The 12,126-nt window shown below is 51.1% G+C and overlaps 1 protein-coding gene across 13 annotated transcripts in view; it reads left to right on the forward strand.

Moving 5' to 3' along the window:
- Positions 1 to 10,167, forward strand: part of POC1A (POC1 centriolar protein A) — an 88,446-nt gene extending 78,279 nt beyond the window's left edge. For 9 of the 13 annotated variants that reach the window (XR_004242282.1, XR_004242281.1, XR_004242287.1 and 6 more), the window contains 2 exons: positions 482 to 604; positions 2,954 to 4,574. The gene's annotated coding sequence lies outside the window, so the exon portion shown is untranslated. Of the gene's footprint in view, positions 1 to 481; positions 605 to 2,025; positions 2,094 to 2,953; positions 4,575 to 7,891; positions 8,224 to 8,738; positions 9,049 to 9,900 lie in introns of those variants that run through there. The other 4 variants (XR_004242289.1, XR_004242290.1, XR_004242284.1 and 1 more) reach the window with 4 other exon arrangements.
- Positions 10,168 to 12,126: the final 1,959 nt, after the last annotated feature.

The following is a 12,126-nucleotide window of genomic DNA, read 5'->3' on the forward strand; positions in this document are numbered from 1 at the left end:
GTTGGATTTGGTGTGCAGGAGAAGTGAAACCAGCCCTATCTCTATTTCGAATGCACATTCCTCACCGTTGAGTCTGGAAGGAGAAGCTCCCACAACTCCCAGCTTCTCGAGAGCCAGCCTGGGAGCTGCAGTGCTTACAGGGAAGCTTGGGCAGCAGGTGCTTCCAGGTCTGCTGCCACCAGCCTGGGTGCAGTGCCTGAGCCAGGGCAGGCCACCCCAAACTGGCTGCCTCTGCCCACTACCTGGTGACAAGCGGGAGGAGTGGAGGAGAGCAAGTCACTGCCCCCAAAGTTTCCAAACCCCCACAGGGTAGAGCTGGCCACTCACATGGGCACTTTCACTGCTCACCCCCCATTTGTGCTGAAATGCCCAGCCCTGAGTTTTAATCAAAAAAAATCATCTCTTCTTGTCTCGATTAACTACAAACAATTGCTTCTCTTGTGTTTGCTCACGCTCCTCATTGCTGCCTGCTGTGGAGCAGGACCAGCTCTCCAGCCTGTGCCCTTCGAGCAGCCTCAGCTGATGGAAGGGAAAAGCATGGAGCCAGTGACCTTTGTTTGCATAACTGCTGCCCACAGTCCCTGCCTGACATTTGAGGAGTGCTGTAAGTGCTGCAGGGGGCATGGGGATGGGGTACTGGGCAAAGCACATGGACCTCATCCTTGCTGGTAGAATATGAAGCTGAGCCGTGACCCTTCCTTTCCCTCTCTGGAAGTCCCAGTTGACTTTCACGGTGGTGTCTCACCAGGAACCAAGAACAGGACACTTCCTCCAGCTCCTGCTGGCCAGGCAGAGGGACTGACCACAGTTTGTCTGTTCCCAGGACTGTTTTACAGCAATGGAGCTGCAGCAGGGTGGGATGGTTGGCTCTGTGGGATGTTGTGTTGCTCGCTGCCAGTGCCATGGGATAGGACCAGAGGGAGCTGATAGGCTGGATCTGGGAGGGGACCTTGTCATCCCGATGGAGATGCTGGGAATCATGAGGTGGTGGCAGGATACCACTGAATAGCCTGGCTGTTAAACACTGACCTGTTGGGTCCCCAGCTTCAGCCTGGCTGCTCCTTGGCATCCCCCCAGCACTGCCTGGGGTGGGGAAGGACAACTCCATCCCATGCCTGCCTCCTTTGGCTTTTCCAAGCTGGCTGGTCTTAATGTCTCCAGGCACTTCCTGCAGGACCACAGTGCTGGATGCTGCAGATGTGGTCGAAGCCACTGAGCACCCTGACCCTTATCCTGGTCAATTGTCCAGCTTTGCAGCCAGTACAGATGAAAGGGTATTTTCCTCCTTGAACCTGGCAAACTCTTTATCCTAAGGACCCTTGGTGTTGTTGACCCCCAAAACTCAACCCTTAACAGCCAGAAGCACAAGCTTGGCATAAGCCCCCAATTTTCTTTGGATAAAGAAAATTTGAGGGGAGGATGACAAAAGATAATTATTTGGATTTTACATTCTGAGCCACTTGTGCTTATTTTACCTCCCTTGGTACTTTATCTGCTGCACTTGTGCTGGCTGGAAGCTCCCTTTTATTTTGTTTTGTTTGCTTTTAATGTGAAAACTGAGCTTTTTAGGGCAAGTAGCTGCAGCTTGGCCACAGGAACTGAACCCTGGGCCGTGCCTGACTATGAAAGTCAGATGCCTTTGCTGGACATCTGGCTGCTTTAGTGCCAGATAGCAGGGAAGAGCACTTTAATATTTATCCTGAGCTAAAAAAACAAGTATAATGGAGAAAAATATACAAAGTAGGCCATGAAAACAGGGTTTGTGAACATCTGAGATCCGCTCCTAATTAATAGCAGTTCCCATCTGAGAAATCATACCATTCAGCAAAAGTTAATCATCTTTGCTCATACATACAATACACTTCAAGAGAGAATGAGTCACCCTCATTGAAATGTCTGATGTTATGAAATCCAGTGTGACTGATGTAACAGACCCAGCTAAGCTCTCCAAATTGGCCAGCAGCACCACGGCGAAGCCGCCTGTGTGTGAGTTGACTTCATTGAGTTTTGCTTTTTTGCACTCAGGATGGATTTTCCCTTTAGTTCTGGAACAGACTCAGAGCAAAGGGCCCAGGAAGGATGTGGGAGGGCAGGTGAGTGTGGCAGGAGGGGTTGGCATCACCAAGCCCCCGTGGTCCTCACCTCCCAGCATGAAGCTGCTTATCCCCGCCTCTGGGAGCCCACAAAGCTGCTCTGCACAGCAGCCCCGATCCTGCAATTATTTGGGCACCCACATAATTCACAGCTCTTTAGGGTGTCTGGGGCCAGCACTTCGATCACATCACTCTGCATGTTTAACCATTTGCAGGCCTGGGGATTTATTTTTCCCTGCTTGGTTGAGAGAGAAATGTAGGTTGAATTCAGCATTAAGATTCTGCCTTGATATCAGCTGTTCCCTTTTAAATTAAATATTATTACCTGCAAACATTTCCTTTTAGCACTGGGAGCCGTTTGCTTGGTGTACTTTGTTTAAATGTCACCATATGAATTACTGAAAGTAATTTAAATATTTAAAGACATATACTGCAAGTCTAATTTTATTTTGAAACCCCGAGCCAGGCTCGCAGCTGATGCAGCAGATAGCAGCTCAGCCTGGCACCCCTGGTTCCTGGCACAGTTCTTTAAATTAACAATTTGCATTTCCAACACCTTTCACCCAACAAGTCTGGGCTCTGAGATTTTTTTCTCCAGGCAGATTTTCTTCTCTCTTTGAGGCCTTGCAGCCCCTCTAGGATGGGTGTGAATCCCTTGGCAGGTTCTCTCCCGTCCACCCGTCCACCTTGGCTGCCCTTCTGGGGCATCTGCTCCATAGGGCAAACCCTGGGAGCAATAACATCCCAAATGCCAGGGCCTCAGCAGAGAGACAGCAGCGCTCTTGTGTTTCGTGCTTTCCAACTAGAGAAGATCCCGCTCCTGACTCAACCTTTTCATCTCTCGTTATCTTTATGAACAGCTTTAAAAAAAGTACCATTCCTGGCACACTGGCCCCGCTGCTGAAGAGCTGTTCCTCTTCCACTTCCTTCACCTGCTCAGATTAAAAGCTACAGGTAATGCTGGGGAGTAAATGAAAAGCTTTCCATGAGGAAATAAGCTAAAACAGTAAATAAAAGGCTGATTCTTAGAAGCAAAACAACTGAAGCTCTCACTGGGAAAACATGGCGATGAAGCACTCTGGTCCTTGGAAGTTGCCTTACATGTATTGGAAATTACCTTCTGACTCAACCAGCTCAGTGTGTCTGGTGCCACTGTGCTAAAAGCTTTGAGTTAACCTGCATACCCGAGGTTTTCAAGGAAATAACATTTCCCATGAGAAATGTCACCACCAGAGCCAAGCCTTTCCTGAGAAAAGCTTGGGTTAGGTGGGTGATTTCTCCTGCTCCTGGGAGCAGCCTCCCTGAGGCGCTGAGCTCCCAGCGCCACATCCCCGTGGGCAGCAGCTGCTCTGTGGGCACACCCAGGGCTCTGCTCTCACACTCTGCTGCCATGGCAGGGGGGTCTCCAATGCAAGGTCCAAGTGAAGGCCTTTTAATCATCCTGCAGCTGTCTCCTAGGAGCGTTCCTCTTTCCTGCTGCCCTTCTCCCTCCAGAGCGGAGTCTGGTTTCTTATGCAGAGCTGGTGACTCATTCCCTGGGATGTCTTTGCTTAAATTTGCCCGGTCACCTCTTCCCCTGAGTGCTGCTTCCTCACTTTGTCAGATGGTGAGTGAAGGAACAGTGACAGGCAGGCACGGTGTGTGCTGAGATGGCACCAGGATCCCCCTTTCCATGTGCCCTGGCTGTGCCCAGGCCGGTGTCCCCGCTCTGGTGTGGGCAGTGGTCAGAAGGGAAGTGATGTGTATCTCCAATCCATCCTTTTCTTCCAGATCCACCACTTGAGCTATTAAATGCTGTGAGCTCTCCCTGCTCCCCTGGCTTTCCATGTTCCAGGGTGCCATTCACAAGGACCTCAATGAGCAAAGAGGAGCTTTATGAAGTCCAACAAAGGGAATAGGAACTCCTCCCCCCAAGGAGGAATAACCCCACTCACCACTACAACTGGGGGCCAGCCAGCTGGAAAACAACTTTACAGGTAAAGACCTGGGAGGTCCTGGTGGACAACAAGCTGACTGTGAGCCAGTGGAGCTTTCTCCCAGCCAACATCATCATGGGCTGGATTAAGAAGAGCGTTGCCAGCAGGCCAAGGGAGAAGGAGGAAGGAGGTTTTGATCCATCTGTTCTGACCTAGCACTGCTGCCATTGGCGGAAACTGGATTGGCATCTTGTGAGTGTTTCAGATACTTCTTGGCAACTCTGAGGTCCAGCAAAGTACTGCATGAAGCAACTTAAACCCCATTTCAAGGCTTGGGAAGCAGGACACGGACAGAGGGAAGGGACCTGCCCAGGATCACACAATTAAGCCACTGGTGGGTTGGGAAGTGACCAGACTGTTCCCTGAGACCTGGTTCAGTTCCCACTATACTGGGTCATGTTCTTGTAGGTCATATATGTGTATCCAAATTTGTGAGTATACCCAGGAGTGTCAAGCTGGCCAAAGAGATTCTTTGTGTTCAAAATAAAGTCCTGTTTCCTGGAAACTAAACTTTTTTTGGGGGAAAAAGAGCAAGGCTCAGCTGAATATTGCTAACACTGGGAGGAAAATAGAACTTGTTTTTTGATGCTCTGAAAGAGGAACCGGCCCCTTGCTCCTGAAATGCTTCACAGAAATGGCTTCCTGGGAGTTGTTCAGTTTTATTTTAATTGCAGTGAGGGGTTGCAAAACCAGAGAATTTGGTGCAAGGAAAAAACCTCTGGCACTAGAGCATCTTCACAGATGTACAGCAGAACTTCTCCATGTGGGAGCAGTGCTGCCACAGCACAGGTGGTGAAAGCTCAAAATAGGGCAGGAGCCTGAGCTACCTGTCCACCCATAGCCACCAAATACACCCAAACCAGACCAATTCCGTGAATGAAAAGCAGCACTGTGGGGAACATGCAGTGGCTGGGAGACCTGCACACAGCTCATTGGAATAAAAGGATATGAACAATAATTGGCTTTAAAGCCACCCATGGTGAGAAGCAGCAGCACAGTGCAACCTGCTGCCCCAGTGTCTGTGTTGGCTGAGGGTTTAACTGGTGCATTTTGGGGTTTCACTGATAGCCAGGGCTGTGAGGCACTGCCACGGTGCTGAGGCTGCCTCTGACGTACTCTGGTGTAAATCCCAGGCAGCTCTACTAAAGCCACTGGGACTGCCCTGGCTCCACCATGGTAGGACTCAGCTGGGCGGCCCCACCCTTGCAGCAGTGGGAAGAAGTCCTGGCAGGTTTGCATTTCAGAGGAGCACCCAGAAACCCAGGTGCCTCCCAGAAGCAGGCTGAGGAGCAGTGACCACCCAGCTCCGTGTGGGGAGAAGCCTGTCCTGGTAGTTGGTGGCCCTGCTTGAAATCAGACCCAGCAGCATAGTGAAGATGGAAAATGCAAAAGCTGGTGAGCTAAAGTTTGGTGAAGTCTTATGTCTTCTCTCAGCTTCTCTCACCTTCTCCCACACCTTCTCTCACCAGAGGGACATGCTGGGCACTGGAGAAGCCATGCAGGACCTTCCCTGGGAGGCTCTGCACTGCCTGCACCCAGTCCAGATCTTCACCGTCCGGCTGCTTCCCCGTCTCCAAGTCAGCATCCCAGCAGCAGCTTGGGGGAGATGGGTGAGGGGCACAGAAGTCACCCCCTGGGCACGTACTGGGAAGCTGGGTTGGGGACACAGAGCTGGGTGCAGCCTGCTCAGGGACAGCCCTTCCTGGTGGGTGACAAAGCTGCTTTCACAATGGTTTCCTGTGGAAAGCCTGCACCAGGAAGCTCCCCACTTAGGCTCCTTGGAAAAAAAATCTTCCTCTGCAGGAAATTGCTTCTTGCAAACAGCCCGTCTGCTTAGAGAAGCTGCCGAGGAACTGACGGGTGCGTGGGGCGGGCCAGGTGCCGGATCTGCGGGGCCAGGGAGGCGATGGAGCTGAGCAGAGCCAAGGGCCAGGGCTCAGATAGCATCAACAGCTCCTGCACTCCATGTCTGGGGCCATCCCTCTCTTGCTTGACTCTTCTCTAAGGAGGAAGGGCTTTTCTGGCACACAAAAGGACGAATGCTTATCAATGGGATATGGAGGTCTGTATTGAACTCCTCATTGTGCAGGCTGTGTCCAACACATGCCTGAGACTGGCTTGAGAGTAGATGTTATTGGCTTCTTAAGTCCCAAAAATATCCTGGCCTACTCCATCACTGCAGTGACAGACTCTGGAGGGTCTCATGCCAAGGGGAGCATTGGAGCTTTCCCCTCCTCTGGTCCTCTGCAGGGGCAGGGGGGATTTTCTAAGGGAGGTTACACACGGCTTCCAGACCTCCTCATTTAAAACTCACTGCTAAAAGGATAAATAATCTTAAATATTCTCCAGTTCTTCCTCTGGAAGGAGCCTGGAGCCCAGGAAGTGAGGCAAGGAAGAAAGGAAATGGTGTTGCTTAAGGATGTTTTCCCAGTTTAATTAGATTGGAGCTGCCCTCCCTTGCTGGTGGAGCCTCTGGGTTCTTGGCTCCTGCTTAAACATGAGCCCCCTTTCGAAATCTCCTGGGTTTCATAGAGAACACATCCCTTTCCGTAAAAATGCAGGGGTTTCCTCAGATCCTGAAAGTGGAGCCAGACTCTTCCTGGGTGGCCAGTGAGGGTAACGGGAACAAATTGAAGCACAGGACGTGTCAGTTCACTTTTCCACTGTGAGGGTGGTCAAATACTGCACCAGCTTGCCTGGAGAAGGTGTGGAGTCTCCATCCTTGGAGATATTGGGATACCCAATAGTAGGTGCAGTACTTGCCCTAAGAGATGCTGCTGTGAGACATGAGATGGACTGGATGCTCCTCAGAGGGAACTCCAGCCTCAGTCCCTCTGGGCTGCTGTGACCATTATGAGGTGGTAACAGCCCCGGGCTGCTCAGACACTGCTTGTGCCTTCTGGCTTTTGCACAGGAGGGGATGGTTTGCTTCTTCTGCAGGAGCCTGCCAGAGAACAATTTTGTGGTGTTTAGAGCAGAGTTCACTGACACATTGACATGAAAATCTCCAGCTGTGCAGCAAAAATGCATCTCAGAGAGTCAAATGTTATGTCCATTTAATGGAAGAAAAATGGCACCATCCCAGGACCTGGCGAGGCCAGTTCCATGTGCTTGTGGCTGCCTTGTGCTTCACGAGATGCTTCACAAAGGTTTCTCCTTGTGGTGCTTCTTCCCCAGCCCCCATCCATCTGCCTTGCCGTGTGGAAGATGCTTCCAGGACTCAGCATCCTCGTGGGATGGAGCCCAGCAATGGAGACTTTGCCCTGAGGCAGGGCTGTGTTAGGAAGGGTGAATCTGTTCCCATGGCTGAGCTGGATGCCTGCAGGGCCAGAGCTGATGCTCCACGGGGATGGTTTGCTGCAGACAGGAGACTTGGACCCTCCTGCTGAGCGTTTGTGGGTGAAGGGCTTCGCCAGGCCAAAGTCATCTGACATTTTTCTCGGGGGCGGGTGAAGTTAATGAGTCCAGATTAGGCAGTGCGGAGGCTGGGGAGCTGGATTTCTGCTGAATATATATGAAGACAAATGTAAATTCTAAACTTTCTAGGGAGTATTTTTACCCTGGCTCAGTGTTAACATTGATAAAAATAGTCACAAATTAGTGCAGGAGTAGAAAGTAAAATTGGGGCTTTTTTTTTTTTCCCCTGTTAAAACCATGCATCTGTTTCTCTACCAGGAGTTAACCTCTTACATGCATTAATGAAACATGGGATAAACCATCAACAAGTGCCCTTTCCTGACAAAATAACTCCTACTACATTAAATAATTAGGAAGGGAAGCTGAAGTTAAATAAAAAGCCTTTTTTAAAATTTTTTTTTAAAGACAGGAAAAAGTGATTCAGTCCCAGAAATTCAGCACTGCAAGAGGATGTTAACATCACACCAGCCCACCTGCCTGGTTCCTTAGCACCCAAACGCTTGCAAAGGTGATGGGAGGTATCAGCCCCATTCTACAGATGGGAAGAGTGCAGTACAGAAAACTGTGATTTCACTCAACATCACAGAGCAAAACAGAAGCTGGCCTGGGGGCCCAGGTTACCTGAGCAAATTCCCAGCTGAAATCCTGCTCACAAAACACTGCTTTGAGCTGCCAGTCCAAGAAGGTGCTTCCTCTCTTGGTACTGATGGATATTTGACCACAGGCACCTAAGACAGGTGAGGACTCCTAGAAGGAGCTCAACAGCTTTATGGATTGGTATCTGTGCCACCAATCATACCTGATACCTCTTATTAGATGTAGCAAACAGCTGATGAGCGGTGAGAAGGTAAGTTCTATGACAGTTTAGCTGCTGCAGTCCAGATTTGTTGGGGGAGAGACTGGAAGGAAAATCTTTTGGGGTGAAATGTTGTGGAGAAAGTTCATGTGAAAAAGGAAAAAGCTTTTCAGAGATTCATTTTTAAGAAAATACATATTAACTTCTGACCAGCTTCTAATTTGCTTTACTCTTCAAATCCTTAGGCACCCCTGTGTCCCCTAAGCTGTAGGTAGTACCATGTATCCCATTGGGGTGTGACACCTTCTGCCCTTTACTCACATCTTGCCTCCCCCCTTGGCTCAAAGTAGCGTCTGTCACGTTCTTGGGAGCGATGCCTCTGCAGGGGCTGCCAGGGCCTGGAGTGGGTTTTGGGCAGACATCTGCTAACAGTGCACTTACCTTATGTTCTGCCAGGACTCATGGTCTTTGTTTCTAAAACACCAAAACAGCCTGTGGGCTCTGCAGCCAGAGAATCTGGGAGAAGAGAGGTGGTGGTGATGGAATGAGGAACCTGAGATGGCATCTGCACCGGCATCACAGGAGATGGGGACAGATGAAGAAAAAAGCACTCTGAAGCCAAGCCAGCAAGATGGGGCTGTGGGCATGGGGAAGCTGCCTGGCCACTGCACTGGGCATCAAGGAGAAGGACTGTTGGAGGAGAGAAAGCAGAAAAACAGCCAGAGAGGTGCACACAACCCATATTAGAAACCCGGGATCAGATCTGGTAGGATGGTGTGGGGATGATGGCAAGCCCCAGGCTCTCCAGGGCAGTGGTCATGGCACCAAACCTGCTGGGGTTCAAGAAGGGTTTGGACAATGCTCTCAGGCACATGGTGGGATTCTTGGGATGGTCCCGTGCAGGACAAAGCTGGGCTCAGTGATCCCTGTGGGTCCTTTCCAACTCAGGATATTCTATGATTTTATGAATCCACATGTAGAGTGGTTATTACTTTGTGCTGTCCTTGTCACAAGCACTTGGGGCTTTTGGGAGCCGAGCTGGAAGCTGCCCATTTCTGGACATGTGTTGATCTTCTGCCTGTCAGCAAAGCCTCATACGGGAGGAGATGAACACCACCACCATCCCTGAGCCCCTGCCAGCCGTGCTGGGCTGAAGGAGGGGTTGGCACACCCTGTCCTGGCCCCAGCCTGCAAGCCATGTCTAAGGCAACCTTGTGGGGTCGAGGTGCCTTCTCCGTGGCAGGGATTTGGGGGAATGCCCACAGCTCTCTGCAGAGCAGGGATTTTTTCTCTGACGGGAGGCACCCGCCTGGACGTCAGTCCCCGGAGCCTGGCAGGAGGCGCACTTTGGAGCGGCTGACTCCAGAGGGCAGCACGGAGACGGGCTGGCACCGACCGCTGCCCCTGCCCGCGCCCGTGCCCGCCCTGCCCGCCGGATCCAGGGGCGCTCACAGGGATGACCCCTACCCCAGGGAGCCAGGAGCAGGCAGAAGCAAGGGGAAGCTCTTGCAATGCCCCTCAGGTCCTGGCTGGGCAGGCAGAGGATGTCACCCTGCTGTTAAGTGACACTATTTTGCTTTGACCCTTCTCAGGGCGAAATTTGGTCTTGTCTCTGCAGGTGACGCGTCCGGAGCCTGTCCCGAAACTTATGTGGTTGCTGATGCGACCGCAGAACGGAGGTGAAACGTTTCTCTTCTGGTTTCACAGGACCACACGCTGGCGGCTACACCTGCCTCCCTCCCAGCACCAAAAAGGATCCCTGTAAAGATTTCTGGGGTATTTTCAGCACAACAGCGACTTTAGACCCAGATTTTAGTTCTTTGCACAAGCCGCTGCTGTTCCCCTTGTGTACTGAAGGTGCTTCGATAAACATTCTGAAAGGTCAGCTATTTTCACTGTGCCTGTGGCTTGCATGAGAACCTCAACATCCTCTGCTGCAAAGAGCAGTGTTAGGAACTTCCTACTGCCACACTGAATCACAATAGCTTCCCACAGCAACCAGTGGTAAAAATAAACTGGGCAAGGGGAAGTGGACAGCTTCTGCTGTTCCGCTTTCTTGGGCACACTTGAGTCACAAAAAAAGCGATGTAGAACAAGACATTTATTTTGCTGATGCCAATGAAATCCATGAATGGTTCAGAGCGCGCTCCCGCTGAAATCATGGAGTGTTTTGCAATGAGATGCTCGTTGTGCTCAAAGTTAAGCATGTGCTCAAATGCTGTCTTAAGTCGGTATTTTCATTAGTGTCCAGCCTTAGGAATTAGACTAAAAGGAGGCAGGGACCCCTGCACATCCGAGTGCTGCTTTTGTACTACAGACACAGGAATGCAGCTCTCTTGGGATATTTTATGTGTTGACGGTATAAAAAAGACCACCGAAGAGACAGTGGCTCTGTAATGGTTTCAGTAGTAGATCTTGGCTTTCAGAAAAGCAGATTTTGACCAGAAGAGAAGTATCTTCAAATACTAATCAATTTGAAGTTTTGCCTAGAGACAATGTCATTTGAACAGCACAGTTTTCAACAACATTACAACTAAGCCTCTGTGTGTGCACGTGTTTGTTTGCATGTGGGGGAGTGTTTCAGGAGCAATATCTTTCCTGTTACACAATTACAGCCCAGTTCTTGAAATTCAGCCATTTGGGAAAAAAACCTGAGGAGACCTAGTCAGGTGGCTGAGCCTGGGAATCTGCTGGTGAAACAGACCCTGCCTCTTCCCTTCAAAACAGAGTGTGCTGACAAAGTTTATATTAAGAGGCTAAAGAGATGAGAAGTTAGGGAGAAAAGAATGGAATTGTTCATCTGTCCCAGACTGTGGAGAGGGAATGGTTCCCAGTCATACTCACAAGGAATTTGGAGAGCAAGGGCTTGTAGGATAACCCGTGTGAGAAGGGACCACGGAAGAGCTCCAGTCAAACCTCTGGTTGAAAGCTGGGTCATCCCTGGGGTCAGGCCAGGTTACCTGGGGATGTATTGAGTTGGAGCTTGAAAATGAGTGAGGATGGAGATTGCACAACCTCTCTGAGCAATCCACCAATGTTTGACTGCCTGCATGGTGAAAATAGATTGCAGTAGAAGTGGCTCATACGGAACCACGTTTTTAATGTCATCCTGCTCATTAAAAAGAGAAAGATCAAATCTATTTTGTAATAGGAACAGTTTGTGTGAGGCATGGAAAACTTCTGGTACCAGAGGACTGATTCACATGAAAGGGAATGTAAAAGATGGAAGAAAACCAAAGGGTGCCTCCAGTTACATTCCTGTCTTGAAATGTTAATGTTGCAGCACAAAAGGTTTGTATTTATAGTAGTGGATACCATCAGGGAAGATACTCTAAAAATAAACAAGGATGCACAGATAAAAACATCTATGTTGTAGCTCATTCTGAGAACGAAAGGGAATGCGGAGGCTTAATGAGTCTCAGTCGATTTTATTTTGGAACTGTGAGTTCCTGTCAAAGACCAAACGGGGCTGGGCACGACCCACTCAAAACCCACGCGGGCCTCCACACCCGCCGGCCCGTGGACCGGGTCACTTCGCTGCCTGACCTTTCTATTACACTTCAGCGCGGGGTCCGGGGGAGGGCTGCGGGGGCAGCCCCGGCGGGGCGGGGCGTGCGCGGCTCCCGCGGCTCCCGCGGCTCCCGCGGCCCTTCCCGCGCTCTGCCCCCGCCGCGGCCCCGCCCCTGCCCATGCCGGGCTGCCCCGCTCCCTCCGCCGCGCTTCATTGGCTGCGGGGCCGCGGGGGGCGGGGCCGCGCGGGGGGGCGGGGCCGGCGCTGGGTGCGTGTGCGCGGTGCCGCTCCGGCCGCTCCGCGCCGCGCCGCGCCGGGCGGGGCTGAGCCGCT

The sequence above is a fragment of the Corvus moneduloides genome, chromosome 11 (genome assembly GCF_009650955.1).
Source record: "Corvus moneduloides isolate bCorMon1 chromosome 11, bCorMon1.pri, whole genome shotgun sequence".
NCBI classification, from domain to species: Eukaryota; Metazoa; Chordata; class Aves; order Passeriformes; family Corvidae; genus Corvus; species Corvus moneduloides.